Source organism: Sander lucioperca, chromosome 14 (assembly GCF_008315115.2).
Source record: "Sander lucioperca isolate FBNREF2018 chromosome 14, SLUC_FBN_1.2, whole genome shotgun sequence".
Taxonomy (NCBI): domain Eukaryota; kingdom Metazoa; phylum Chordata; class Actinopteri; order Perciformes; family Percidae; genus Sander; species Sander lucioperca.
In genome coordinates, this window is record NC_050186.1 from 33,370,037 (window position 1) to 33,386,021 (window position 15,985).

Consider the following 15,985-nt stretch of genomic DNA (forward strand, 5'->3'; position numbering starts at 1 on the left):
TATTGATTCGTGTACACGGACACGATTATCTCGTTTATTTCGTGTTGCTGAGAAGGTAATGTATTCGTGCTGGTCAGCACGTCATGGGAAGCATCTATAAGGAGGTTGGGTTTCAGGGTTTCGGAAAAGAAGAACGGGGAAACAACACGCCACACGCCGGGACATGAGCCGCGGTCTCTGGGGGACACGCCGCAAAAGAAGAACGGGGAAAGGATGTCTGGGGGACGCGCCACAACAACGGAACGGTTGGGTTTTGGAAAAGAACAACGGGGAAAGGACACGTCACACACCGGAACACGAGCCGCGGTCTCTGGGGGACACGCCACAAAAGCCGGGACACAATCCCCGGTCTCCAGGGTGAAAGTCCTGTGTTGTTTGACCCATCCACCACCCCAACCAACCTCCCTACACAGATTTTCGGCATTTCATACTACTCGCTACCGTAGTCGTGCTGTGATCACAAAACATGCTTCCCATTTAAATACATTACTTTAAAAATCTTCCTCACCAAACAGCCCTATTCGCTTACTACGCAAGTTGCAAGTTGCGTATGCCTCTGCAAATTATGCAAGCGCCCGCCTCCCCCTTATGTCAAAGCTTGTGTCAATGTTTAGCCTTTTGATGAGAGGATGAAGCGGAACTACCCGGTCGAAAAAAAGAAAAACAAAGTGAAATGTAGGAACAGCAATCAGGTAAACTTGTGTTCTCTACTCTCCAAGTTTGATGTCAGCAAATAACAGTAACGTTGAGTTGATGTGCTAGCTTGCAGGGCTTCCATCCCATTATGTCTGTTTTGCTAACCTATTTGGGCAGTGCATCTCTTGGGCTGTCTGTGTCACTTGCTTGCCCCCCACTTCCAGGGCTACGTTCTGTGACTTTGTGCCTGACAAACGCCAACGGACAACAGAACCATGTCATGCATGAACATGCCTTTATATATATGCGTTTATATGCGCTTTCCAGCAGCAACCTCTCTGAGGATCAGTCCAGACTATATATATGATATATACAGTTGTGTTCAAAATAATAGCAGTCCAACATCACTAACCTCATAAATCAAATTTTTTGGTAGAAGTGATATTTCTCCATGGCAAATAATTTACTAGTAAGTGTTGTAGAGTCATAGAAAACCAACAGACCCAACAGTCATGACATGCATGCTGCTCATTCTGTGTAATTGAATCTGTAATTGAAAGGGGCATGTTCAAAATAATAGCAGTGTTGTGTTCAATTAGTGAGGTGATTGATTCTGTGAAGAAACAGGTGTCAGTTATGGCTCATATTTAAGGAAGGAAGGAAGCAAATGTTGTGCATGCTGGTTACAGTGTATTTCACACTGAAATACTCAGCAAAATGGGTCATTCAGACATTGCTCTGAGGAACAGCGGACTTTGATTAAAAAGTTGATTGGAGAGGGGAAAACATATAAAGAAGTGCAGAAAATTATGGGCTGCTCAGCCAAAATGATTTCAAATGCCTTGAAATGGCATCCAAAGCCTGAACGACGTGGGAAAAAACGGTCAACTACCATTCGAATGGATCAAAGAATAGCCAAAATGGCAAAGGCTCAACCAATGATCAGCTCCAGGAAAATCAAAGAAGACTTAAAGTTACCTGTGAGTACTGTTACAATCAGAAGAAGGCTATGTGAAGCTAAGCTATCAGCTAGAAGCCCCCGCAAAGTCCAATTGCTGAAAAAAAGACATGTACTGAATAGGTTGAAATTTGCCAAAGGACACATTGACTGGCCAAAGGAGAAATGGGGCAACATTCTGTGGACTGATGAGAGCAAAATTGTTCTTTTTGGGTCTAGGGGCCGCAGACAGTTTGTCCGACGACCCCCATGCACTAAATTCAAGCCACAGTACACTGTGAAGACAGTAAAGCATGGTGGTGCAAAAATCATGTTATGGGGCTGTTTCTCATACTGTGGTGTTGGGCCTATTTATCACATACCAGGGATCATGGATCAGTTTCAATACATCAAAATACTTGAAGAGGTCATGTGGCCTTATGCTGAAGAGGAAATGCCTTTGAAATGGGTCTTTCAACAAGACAATGACCCAAAACACACCAGTAAGCGAGCAAAGTCTTGGTTCCAGATGAACAAGATTGATGTTATGGAGTGGCCAGTCCAATCCCCAGACCTTAATCCCATAGAAAACTTGTGGGGTGACATCAAAAATGCTGTTTCTGAGGCAAAACCCAGTAATGCAGAGGAATTGTGGAATGTATTTCAATCATCCATGGGCTGGAATACCTGTTCACAGGTGCCAGAAGTTGGTCGACTAACGGTAATGGTTATGCAACTAAATATTAGTGCAGTGATTCAAAGTAAAGAAAACCCTTGAGACATTTTTTCAGTTCATACAGTAAATGTTTGAGTTTGAGCCTAATATTCCTTTTTCTTCACTTTCTGTAAAGGTATAACACAAACTTGATCAATTTTGGTCATGTCATTGATTTGGAATTGAATGTGCAGTGTTCCCAATGCATTGATATTATGGAATTAAAAGCTATTCTAAGGATTCTGAGCATTATTCACTTTTTTAAATCACTATTATTATTTTGAACACAACTGTATGTTGCGTGACAGCACTCCACATAGGTGCACATGCTTTTAAAACAAGTCAATGATTATCTAGTCTTTCAGTCAAGGTTTAGTTACAAATTCAGTTTTATTTATAGAGTCAAATCATAATAGAAGTTATCACAGGACACTTAACAGATAGAGTAGGTCTAGACCACACTATAATTTACAGAAACCTAACAATTTCTACAAGAGAGCATGCATTTGGGGATGAAAAACTTGTTTTTAACGGGCAGAAACCTCAGACAGTACCTGGCTATTGGTGGACAGCCATTTGCCTCAACCGGTTGGGAGAGAAGAAGAGAGAGCGAGTAAGAGAGGGAGACACATGACCCATAATAATTACAGCAGTGTGTATAATGGAATGACATGATAAACAGTGGCAATTATAGCAACAGTTAAGATAATAGAACTATGACTAATAATAATAGTAGCAGTGGGCATCAAGCAGGACCACGGCAGCAGCTGCAACCACGATCCAGGTGCCACCAAAATCCAAGGAAATCTGCGAGGCGAGAAAGCACAATGACTCTGGGGAAGAAGTTAGTAACATGCATTAATGGGACATGAATACTCACAGATGGAGAGAGAGAGAGAGAGAGGAGCTCAGTGTGTCATAGGAAGTCCCCCGGCAGTCCCCCAGGCATTAAGCAGAATAACTAAGAGCTAGTCCAAGACAAACCTGAGCCAGCCCGAACTCTGGACTAATGACACACTTTGGAGCCAAGATACAATGTCCCATCGCAAAGATGTTTTACTGACACAGTGATCCCCACACTCTACAACGAGACCAAAACCGAAATCATGGAATCACTAAATAAAGCAGGTAGGATAGCTGTAATGTGATGGGTGGACATCCATTGCCACAGAATCTTATGTCACCATAACTGCACATTTTATTACCGATGAGCAAGAGCAGTGAATGACAGCCACTTGGATGCAGATATTGCTCAACTTTTAAAAAAAATGTAGCAGAGGAATGGCAGATTTCTAAGAACAATATAGTTTTATTTACTGATACCGCATCCAACATGGTTGTTGCTCCTGAACTGGGTAAATTCCTACATGTAAAGTGCTATGCCCACATGCCTTGCCTCTCAGTGAGGGCCAGATGTACTAACGCTTTTGCGCCCGTGCGCGTAAAAGCATGGGGAGGTATGTACAAACAGGCCACACTGAGGTAAAAGCACATACTGCCTGTCGCGGGAACTGAAAATGGCAAATTGCGCTTTTCTGTGTCATGCATTCATGGGAGGGTCAAGGGGAAAGTGGGAGTTTCCCATAAAGAGATGGGAGGCGAAGCATAAAGTGTGCCTAATTATGTATTCCACGGTATGTACAAATACCGCCCGTGAATTCTCCGCCTCTTAAAAGCAGGTGTAAACCAGGCGCAAGCGGGTTTCCTCGCATATGCCTCCTGATGAAATGGCAGCAGTAATTGGAGCAAGACGAAGGAATAGGCCAAGGAGACGAGCTGAAAGGATTTTTGCCACAAGGATCACACTTTTTCAGTGGAGTGAACACGAAATCATTAAGCATTACAGATTAAGCAGCCATGCAATATTACAGTTACTGGAAGAAATCAAAGATGACATTGAATCTCCGACTCAGCGTTCACATTCCATTCCAGCAGTTGTTAAACTCCTCGCTACATTACAAATATTGGCATAAGGATCATTCCAAACAGCCATAGCATCAGCTGTGGGAATATCGCAGTGTCTGCACTCAGCCGTATCATAGCACCAGTACTTTTAGCTTTGCTACAGCGCAATTTACGGTATAGTGGCCGGAGAAAGGTGCTGATTACCCAATCAACTGCAGGTTTGGTAAATACGACGTAAGCTGAAGTATCACAGGGTTGGAAATGGCGCTGATAACCCTACATTCGCAAATGTACGTACATCTGGCCCTGAGTGCTCAAGTTGCCCACTGTGTAAAGGCTTCTGGGGAGTGTGATACGTATTACTAAATTTTCCCACCACAGCACTACTGCAAAACACCAGCTTAAAAAGAATTAGAGGTTACTTGGTCTGCCAATGCTCAAGCTGAAAACAGATGTGAGCACCAGGTGGAACAGTGCGTATGAGATGGTTGGCAGGTCTCTGGAGCAAGAGCCTGCAGTCTGCGCCGCCTTACTCTCTTCTCAGGTAAGGAGAGGAGAATCTGACATCTGCACTCTCAGTGAAGAAGACATCTCAAATGCAGACGATATTATCAAGGCCCTTAAGCCAATGAACAATGCAACTACTCCCATGTCAGAGGAGAGCAGCCCCACCGTCTGTTTAATTGCTCCTTTGCAAGCTCAACTCATCCAGGACACTACAGACAGAATTGGAGAGTCATCAATGGTCCGGGAGATAAAGCAGATCATCAATAGGGACCTCAGCAAGAGATATATTAGGGAGCAGGAGAAAGAACATGCATCCTCTGCTCTGGGCCTGTGATTAAAGGTCCTGCCTTTGTTTTCTGAGGAGGAGAGAGTGGAGATGAAGAGTAATTTTTGAGAATGCATCACTAGAGGTAATTCTGCCATTTTATTTCATGTAAAATATCACTCTGGGCTTAAGACGTTTTTTTATTATCACAATTAAAAATAAAGCATAGTTTAAGTTCAACCAGTAAGACTTTTGGCATCTCTTATGTTACTTTCTTTGTTACGTTCACAGACCCTCTCCCTCTCAGATAAGGACGGACCACCGTGTTTAACTATGTATCTTTAAACGTTACTGTCACGGTTCTGCTCGCCAGAGGCCTTCAGGCTTGTTGTTGGTAAAATATAAGGTGGGACTGTCGGTCTGACAATAGGCTATATCTTCTTTATATCTGGCCTTTACTGTTTATTTGAGTCTCTAGAGAATTTTGTGTGTTGGGGTTTTTTGTACCATGTTCCTTGATTCATTCATTGCGTATTGAGTTTTCTGTGCTGTGCCTACCTTATGTATGCCTGCCCAGCATGTCTTCCGTTGTACACCTGTTTTGTGTCAAGCCACATCAGCCTTCCTTTGTGTTGCCAGTCCTGTTACCCAATCAGTGTTTTCTCTCCAGTTCCCTGGAGTGTGCCTTGTCTTGTGATTTGCTCCTTGTGTATTTTGACCTGACTGTTCTTTGAGTTCTTCGTCGGTTTGGTTGTCATTGTTCCCTGTGTTGCTCCTTGTAATAGTATTCCAGTGTCTATTTCTTGAAGAATAGTTTGATTTTTTAGTTCCTGTATCCGCAATTCAAATCAACAGCCAGTTGTCTATGTTTGTGGCAGTACAACATCAGCGATTCGGTATATGTCCCTTAGCATTCCGCTCCTTTTTTCTAGAAGAGTAGAATTGGGGAAAAGGGGACATTTAGGTGGAGAAAGTATATCAGCAGTAGATGCCACTAATAAGTGGGCCAACAGTAGATGCTACATATTTGTAGGTATACAGCATCTGAAAGCTGGGAACCTGAAGATTATTTTGAGATGCAGCTCACCACAGTGTCTAGTCATAAATGGGAAATAAAAAAGTATTATTTATGAATAATTAAGGCAAGGCAAAATATTTAATACAGCGCATTTCCTACCCAAAGACTACCCAGTGTGCTTTAAAGATTACACAGAGTTAATCAAAAAATACTCAAAACAAACAAATGCACACAGAATAAAACAGAGAAAATTAATTCACAGCAATGGTAAATACTGGGACCTTGAGCTTATTTGATAGTAGTCTCACATTTTAATTTTCAATTTAAAACGACAGTTCCACACTCATACCTGGAAGCTGCCCAGTACAACCACAGTCTGATCTGCTGGCCACTGAGCAGCTCCACTGGAGCGGTTGGAGGTTAAGGGCCTTGCTCAAGGGCACCTCAGTGGTGGTAATGAGGGAGGGACAAGTGCTGCTCTTTTCACTTTCCCCACCCAGATTTTATCCTGCCAGTCTGGGGATTTAACTCGAAGCTTGCTTCTTTAACCTTTAGGCCACCATTGCCAGACCTTCCACCACAGCGCTGCGGAGGAGGGTCTGGCTAGTCCACACAGCATTCTGGGATGGGAGCAAAACATGCTCAGGTTTATTGGCATTGCTTTAAACCAATCACAATCGTCATGGGCGGTGCTAAGCGCTGGTATAAGGCACATGGTGCCTCTGCAAAATAGTCTCGGGAAGAAACTTGTTTTGGTGGAACGTGTACGTTCTTGTTTTAGTCGTGTAACAGAAAACTCAGATTAGACAGATAGTCTAGCTAGCTGTCTGGATTTACCCTACAGAGATCTGAGGAGCAGTTAACCATAGTCCTCAGAAATCCACCGGAGGTTAGAATGCCAACACAAAGAAAGCGGAACGAGGCGGACATCTGGCCGAAATGAGTGAAATCTGGCGGAATTTCCGATAGCAACGGAGCAATCCCGCAAGTGAAAAATCGTGGATATAGACTAATTTGACAGTAATTGGCATTGTCTTAAATCTACGCTCTTCTGGCATTGTTCCAGATTTGAGCATAAAAGCTAAAGGCAGCTTCGGCATGTTAAGTTTTGACTCTGGGAACAGCCAGTAATCCAGAACCGGCCAACCTGAGAGGTCTGCGAGGTTTGTACTGGGTCAGGAGATCTGATTACTGTCTTTGACCTAAGCCGTTCACTATGGACAAGCAGTAGAATTTGGAAGTTGATTCTGTGAGAAACTGGTATCCAATGTAATGATCTATTATATGCTCAGCCTGTTTGGTCATTGTTAAACCCTGGCAGTAGCATTGTGAATCAGCTGAAGCTGTCTGATTGATTTCTTAGACAGGCGTGTGAACAGTGCATTGCAGTTGTCCAGCCTGCTAGAGATGAAAGCATGTAGAAGTTTCTCTAGATCATGCTTTGAGAAGTCCCTGCTTTTTGTATATATTTGTTTCTGTTTCTGTATTTATTGTCTATTCTTATTAATGTTTAATATATTTGTTTGTGTATGTATGCACCCAGGGTGCAATTTGTGGAAAAAAGCAGAGGGGGGGATATTTTTTGAAAACATGCAAGAATGAAATCCCCCTTGCAATACATTGGATATAGTGCCACTCGGCCAGGCATGCCAAACACTTAAATATGCACTTCAATATTCAATGGAAAATACAGCGCTTTCAAGCCGCAGAGCGGAGTTCACTTTGCGGCGAATACAAAATACTTTCACTCAGGAAACGCTCGTTTGTTCCTCGGGAATGTCTTAATCCAAACCGTCGTTTGGTGCCTAAACGTAGCTGTCATCGCCGCATGACGCTCACTTTTTCTGGCTAAACTCCACTACCATGGCCCCTGAAAGCACCGTCATATGGCGGTGCCTGTAGCCGGCTCACAGTCACCCGTTGTATTACAGCTTGGTAGCCGGCGTCCTGGAGCTCTGTAGCAGCTAAATACAACCAGCAACTGTTGGATTTTAACGTTCAACCGCACTATAGACTGCTCACATCACAGCGCATTACTTAGTTTAAAATACTTCTATTTTAGGTGTATAATGGTCTATTGGTGAAGTAGCATTGATCACTTTGGGGATAAAAGTAATTCAGCAGAGGCAGGGATATGTAGACCAGAAAGGCACCGTGTATGCATCTATCACTGAGGCAAATTTCACGTAGGGTAACTACTGTGGCAATAAATTCCTTTCTGATTCTGATCTTTACAATAATTTAAGAAGATGGTAGAAGGCTGACATTGTTATTGATGTGACTCCTGAAATTTAGTTCAGAATTTTAAGATTTCTGACTTGATTTGTACTCTAGTTTTTGCCCCCCCCCCCAAAAAAAAAAAAATTCCGGAATGTCACTGGGCAAGAGTGTGTTTTGATTTGCATGACTTGTGTTATTTTGCATGGTTTTAGCTGCATGTTTTAAGCTTGGTTGTCGTGTTTTTAACAGTGTGGAGTTTTCCTGCTGCCCTTGAACTAGACACAATCTCACCCAGGCAGTAATCACCACAACGAGCAGCAGGTGTGCGAACAGGCCCTGAGACATTTAAAAGCAGGTGGAACAGAAGAAAATATTTTTGACTTATGCGATGTACGCTGATGGAAACGTTATTTGCAAAATGAATAATGAATTGCGATAACGTTTTAGGTAATTTTTAACAAAAATTGGTAACAATTCCAAATTTTGCTGTACAATTAATTGTCTCAGAAATAATTGCGATTAACAATATAACTGTCTCAGTCTTCAGTCAAATTTAATAATAGGTATTACTTTTTTAAATAAATTAAGGTTTTTAATGAATTCCAGAATACATCTTTTGGTTATATCACTGTAATGTGACCCAGGTAATGTAATGACACAAATACACACCATATGAAGTAAACAACACCTCTTTATTATCATAAAACATTTTTTCTAACCCTTGTCATTTTTGTCTCTAACAATTGAAATAATAAAAATATCTAGTCCAACCAATAATCACTTATAGAATTACAATTTGGCATATCTATACAAAATCAACAATTACCAGTCATACGCCTTAGGTCCTTAGGTACTGTTGACAATTAGACAATTGTGTAATAATTGTTACAGGCCTATGTACACAGTGACATTTTTACTTGCACTATATGTTTTGTTTTTAAATGTATGTAGATTTGGTATATTTTGATATTTTTATGTATATGTTATGATTGTTGAACCCCAGGAAGAGTAGCTGCTACATTGTTAGCAGCTAACAGGGATCCGAGTAAAGGAATACTTCTCTCTTCATCATTCATCAACACTCAATAACCACCATCCATTAAAATCAAACACCATAGACGCAAACAAATCAACTTTCTTAAAGTGCTCACGTTTTTTTTCTTCTTCTAATAGTTATGAAACGAGGAAGGGACATAGCGTCCTTTTTTGCCCAAGCAAACAAAAAAGTGAGAGAAACAAATCAAGGTTTTAAGAGAGTTGATGAGCAGGAAGAGGGAGAGCCAGCATGTGATGAAAGTGAGGGCTCTGACACAGAGAGGGAAATTCCAGAGGGTGAGGAGGATGAAGAAGAGGTTGAGGAGCATGAAGAAGTGGGTGAGGAGGAAGAAAACATACAGGGACAGAGAGAGGAACAGCCAGAGGGACAGCAAGTGGATCCAACTGGTTTGTGATGAAGAAGGTTCTTACTATTTGAAAAGCAGTGCAATTACAATGTCATTGTAGGCCTACTGTGTGTCCTTAAAATGGTGCTTTCTGCTGTTAATTCTTTTTTTGTGTCAATATGGCTCTGTTTCTTTTTTAAGTAAATACCTGGCCTACATTTTGAAATACATGCAGGTATACTTGCATAAGTAAATAAATGTTGTAGTTGCGCCCTATGTTAACTGTACATCTTTCTACATATATCAGCAAGTCCAAGTATGACGTACCAGTACAGCCCAACTTGAATATATTCCCAAACACATTGATGGGGGACAGAAGACAGAGCTTCAACGGGTATACTACTTATCCATGGCTCGAGTATTCTGTCATGATGGATTCTACATATTGCTATGCGTGTAGACATTTTAGCACACCAAATGTCCCAGACACTGTTTTTGTTTCAACACCTGGTTTTAGAAACTGGAAAAAAGCAACTATGAGAGATGCAAGGTTTTCAGTACATGCAAAGTCTGAACGACACAAGTGTGCAATGATAGCATGGAGGGATTATCAAAGAGCTGTTAAAACCGACGCAACATAACAGATCTCCTTGACAAAGAACACACTAAACAAGTACAAGAAAATCGGGCATACATTAAAACAGTTGGAAGTGTTGTTACTTCAACAGGTTCTCAAACCCATCTCGTAAAATATGGACACTAGGTCAGGTGACTTTGTCGTTCTTATTGATGCTAAAAGTCTCCTTTAGCGCTGTAAGTAAACGCACTTGGCCAGGACTATTGCCGTCCCTTTAGCGCTATAAGTAAACGCGCTTGGTCGGGACTATTGCCGTCCCTTTTGACGCAGTTATGTTAAGGAAAGAGTCGTGGGTGGGTGTACGGTTCCGTTACACGCGGGAAGAACGGGTCGGAAAGAAAAAAGCGACTATAGCAAGCGTGACAGGCGGGACGCAAACCCCGCTCTCCTGGGTGAAAGTCCTGTGTTTGACCCATCCACCCCCCCAACCAACCTCCTTACGCGGAAATTTGCCCTTATACTATATACTACTATTATACTACTCGCTAAATCCTATCTAACTGCTGCTCTCCCCAGTGCATTACACAAACGTCCTTATTTTACGAGTTCGGAATGAGAACAGGTTGGTTACTTACAGCTACACAAAAACATAGCACAAAGAATACATGATGAATCTGAAGAGTCCAACAACAAAGGAACCTTTAGGGAAATTCCTAACACTGTTGCTAACCACGACCAACTTGTTAAGAGAAGATTAACTTCCATTCACAATGCAAAGTACACAAGCAAGATCGTCTAGAATGAGGTTTTGCGTTGTTTGGCAGAAATGGTTCAGTGAAGAAAAGTAAGGTTTTTAGCATCATGGCATATGAAACAAAGGATATATTTAAAAAAAAAAGAACAGATGTCTTTAACACTCAGGTACTATTACAATGGGGCCATTAAGGAGGGTTTTCTCCATTTTGAATCTGCAGAGAGGTTAGATGCAGCAGGGATTACTGGAAAAATAGTGCATTTACTGCAACGTTATGGCCTGAACTACAAAAATAACCTCGTCGGACCAAGCGTAAGATGGCGCTGCCGTTATGAGCGAGGGGCTGCTCTGCTGCGACTCGGGCTACCTCGTGCTGTTGCCTTATTGTTTTTGTTTGTTTTGTGTGATTGTATGTGGCTTCTTATGAACCTTTGGTGTTTTTAAATCACAACACGGTGCTCAAGCGCAACACAATGCTGGTTTTACTGTTTTTACTGAGAGGATTGCTTGTGATCCCAATTGTTTGGCTTGTATGCCACGCCACACCAGCGGGCCGGGGCACTGTGCCGACCGCGCTCCTGAGTTACATCCGGGACCAGCTCCTGCGGCCCAGTCACACGCCTGCCCCTCAGCTACCGAGGGAGCTGCTTGCCTGAAGTCTGACGGCAGGTTGCAGTGGACGGACGCGGAAGAGGGGGAAAAGCGGCGGAGTACGACTTCGGAGAAGAGCACACAGACCACCGCTGCCCTCCGTGCTTCTCTGCAACGTCCGATCGCTGAAGAGCAAAGTTGAGGAGCTAAAAGTCAACACCAGATTTTTACACGAGTACCGTGAATCATGCCTGCAGCCGTGGCTGCAGGAGGACGTGCCTGACTCGCTCGTCTCTCTGGACGGCTTTCCCCTGGTGCGTTCTGATAGGACCAATAACTCTGGCAAGAGTAAAGGCGGCGGTACCTGTGTTTATGTTAACAACAAGTGGTGTTCGCAGTTCACAACAAAAGAGTCGGTCTGTAACCCCAACATTGAGCTGACATGTTTAAGCCTAAGACCCTTTTATCTTCCACGTGAATTCGGCAACATTATATTATGCACTGTTTATATTCCGCCCAGTGGAAACGCTGCAAATGCAGCTACAGCCATAGCAGACAGTGTCTGTGTTCACAGGCAACTATAGCATACTCCTGAAGCCCCCTGTTTTATTTTAGGTGAATTTAATCATTGTAAACTTGAGCCTGCTTTACCAGGGTTTAACCAATACGTGGATTGTAATACCAGAGGTAAAAATTTTCTTGACAAATGCTATGGTAATGTTAAGAATGCGTACACCGCTAAGGTTAAACCCCCTCTAGGATCTTCTGATCACAATGCCGTCCACTTAATCCCCAGGTACAAGTCCCTGCTTAAAAGCAGCAAACCACAGGTTAAAACGGTATATATATGGGATAATGATGGCATTGAAACTTTAAAAGGCTGTTTCTCCTGTACCAACTGGGAACTCTTTCATAGTCTGGAGTTAGAGGAGGCCACACATGCTATCACCAGTGTTGGGCAAGTTACTTCCAAAATGTAATACATTATAGATTACTAGTTACTGTCATTTGAGAGTAATTAGTTATATTACAATATTACTGTCTCTGAATTGTAATGCGTTACACTACTTTTGCATTACTTTTGAGTTACTTTCACCAAAATAACAGGGGATGTTTGATTTGGCAGCTAGCTTGTTAATTTCACCACCAGATCAATAAAGTCTCCTATTTATCCACTTTAATACATCATAGATTATTCATATTTTGTATAATTAATATAAATATGCAAAGTAACTAAAGCTATAAAAAATAGATAAGTAAAATGTATAACAGGCAAGTAGGAGAAAATGAAAATACTCAATTAAAAGTACGGCATTGTTGTAAAATGTTTGTTTATAGCACTTGAATAAGAAATTCATGTTGTTTAGTTTAAAACACTCTAAAGGAAATGTTCAATTATAGTGTGATTAAAACTCACACTAACATTATTTACAGTACTTGATTTACAGCTGATTTGTGAAAAGGTAGCCTACACAACCTTATTTAACAGTAATTTAGTTTTACTGCGAACCGTCACAGGAAGTGCTTTTATTTTGAAGTAGGCTACACGGAAGTTGTCTGTTGTGTAGCCTACTCTTGCTAGCTTACTGAGATGCAACATGTCCGTCAGGCTCAAGTTGTTCACTTTCTTGTTTGTAAAACTGCAACATATTGAACAGTAAATGGTCACAGTAAAAGACAAGCGCTTTTGGTCGTCATTCGAAGCCATTCCACTACAGGCATAGTTACTCTCCACGGCTGATAAAATGCAATGATATTTACGTGTAGCAAACCTCAATATTAATTCCCGACATGTTTATATCTGTCAGCCGCTGACGTACCGTCACCTGTTGGGACATACATGCTGTCCGTATCGTCTCTGGTTCTGGTTCTGACCACGGGAACAGAAACAGGACAGCTCACTTCAACGCAGCGTAATAACTCCTGAAAATAATATCCATCTCGTAATTTGTGTTTGTCTCTGCAGTCATCTCAACCATCGAATACAGCGACAGGAAAATAATATGGCTTTTTTTTTTTCCTGTGAAGAAATGTGTCGCGGTGTTGGTGAATTCTTAAAAAAAACAATGCACCACTAAATGTTGCATTAAAATGCATTGTAACTCGTGTTACTGAGACTGTAACGAGTATAATATTACCGAAATTTAATTAGTAATGCGTTATATTACTGCGTTACAGCAAAAAGGAATACATTACTGTAATTGCGTTACTTTTGTAACGCGTTACTCCCAACACTGGCTATCAGTGATTACATTAACATTTGTAAAGATAACGTGTTACCCCAAAAAGTAATCACTAAGTGCCCAAATAACAAATCTTACATTTCCAAGGAAATCAAAAAGTGCATTGTACAGAAACAAATAGCATTCAAGAGAGGGGACCTTGTAAGTATGAAAATTATGCAGAAAGAAATTAATCACAAATTAAGGACAGCTAGATGTAAGGAGAGAGAAAAATTGGAATCCCCCTGTGAGACTATGGACAATAAGAAAGTCTGGGACTCTGTAAAAGCCATGATGCAAGCAAATGAGTTGAATATTTTTTTCTGTAGATTCGAAACAAGAGACTTCCCTCAAGAGCAAAAAGCAGCTCTGGATGGTGTATCTGCATTGAACTCTGTGAATATCTCCATTGACCAGCATGTTGTGGAGAGACTTTTTTCATGCATCTGCCCCAGGAAGGCCTCTGGACCAGATGGCATCTCTGGGCCTATTGAAATCTTGCAGCAAAGAGCTGGCAGAGGCATGGTGCCCCATCTTCCAGAAGTCTCTAGACATTCACTCTGTTCCCTCTATCTGGAAAAACTCTACTATTATACCGTACCTAAAAAAGCAAGCTGTAAAGAGAATAATGACTACCGTCCTGTACCACTTATATCACTGGTGATGAAGTGTTCTGAGAAAATTATCATACAGTTCTTGAAAACAGAGGTCAGTTGTCTTTTAGATCCCTTTCAGTTTGCGTGTAAGAGTAACAGAAGCACTGATGACGCCATCATTGCTGTGACACATAGTATTAACAAACATTTAGAGGATTCTACCTCATACGCACGCCTCCTATTCAATGATTTTAGCTCAGCTTTTAATACGCTGCAGCCACATTTGTTAATTAAGAGGCTGAATGATTTTAAAGTACACCCCCTTATTATCAAATGGTATCACTCATTCTTAACCAACCGTAGACAGCAGGTCAGCGTTAATGGGACTCTATCTGAACCTAACATTTTGAGTACAGGAGCCCCCCAGGGCTGTGTCAGCTCGCCTGTCCTTTTCACTTTATACACAGATGAGTGTAGATGTTTTTATCCAAATAATCATGTCATTCAATTTTCTGGTGCCACTGCAATTTTATCTCTGCTGAAAAAGAACTGTGACCCATCTGATTATTTTATGGAAATTGAAAGGTTTGTGAATTGGTCCGACGATAACCACCTTGTTCTAAATGTTTCCAAGACTGAAGAGATGGTATTTGACCCTCGGGGAGTCGGTGACCACAGGCCTGTGGTCATCCACAACCAAACCATCACTCAGGCTCATACAAATATCTTGGTGTTTATATTGACGAGTCACTAACCTGGAGCACACGTCGACAGTCTCTGCTGCAGATTGCAGCAGCGGTTGCATTTCTTACGTCGTCTTAATGTTTGCGAATTCATGACGTAGATACAAAAATGATGTTGATATTTTATCAAGCAGTCCTGGAGAGCCTGTTCAGGTACGGTATTACAGCTTGGTTTGGCAACCTCCCTGTGCAGTTGAAAACTAAACTGTTATGATTGATTCATACATACTGCAGGAAGATCATTGGTGTTAAAGAGCACTTATCCATGCAGAGTATTTATGAACAGGCTTCTTTGCGACAAGCAAATAGAATTGTTAGCGACAGATCTCACGTTCTACACGCAGAATATGAGCTGCTGCCATCCGGTAGGAGGTTTAGAGTTCCTCGCTGCAGACTTAACCGTTTCAAAAACTCATTTATCCCAGTGTCTATTAAGTTTCTAAATAGCTGCAAGTAAAAGGCAGAACAGGCCTGAATGACAATGAAGATATGTAATTGTTGTATTTGTGATCTTTTTTTTTTTTTTTTTTATTTAATTGAATTTATTTATTTTGAGTAATGTTTAACCAGTGTATTGCATGACACCGTGTTGGGTTTTTATACACAATCAGGACCATAGTACGGTCTGTGGTATAGTATTGTACAGTATTTGTTGTTTTTACATGCTGTCTGTGTTTATTTGTTTTTACTATGGCTGTAGCATGGGTTGAGTGCCCAAGACAAATTTCCCACGTTGTGGGACAATAAAGTTAATCTTGATCTTGAAGCATTCAGGGGTTCACACAAGGATCAAAGAACAATTTAGTGTTAGTTGATGGAGTCTTTATATTTTTGTAAATCTTCCTCATATGTGCACCCAAAATTGCTGTCTCTCCAAAGAGAAATGTATGGCAGAAAAAGAGAGCTGCAACGTTTAA

General features: G+C 41.5%; 1 long non-coding RNA gene across 1 annotated transcript; it reads left to right on the forward strand.

Moving 5' to 3' along the window:
* Window positions 1-1,614: 1,614 nt before the first annotated feature.
* LOC118493119 lies at window positions 1,615-15,391 on the forward strand. The gene is made up of 3 exons (XR_004895085.1): window positions 1,615-1,625; window positions 14,250-14,254; window positions 15,303-15,391. It is a non-coding gene; the product is annotated as an uncharacterized LOC118493119 (long non-coding RNA).
* Window positions 15,392-15,985: the final 594 nt, after the last annotated feature.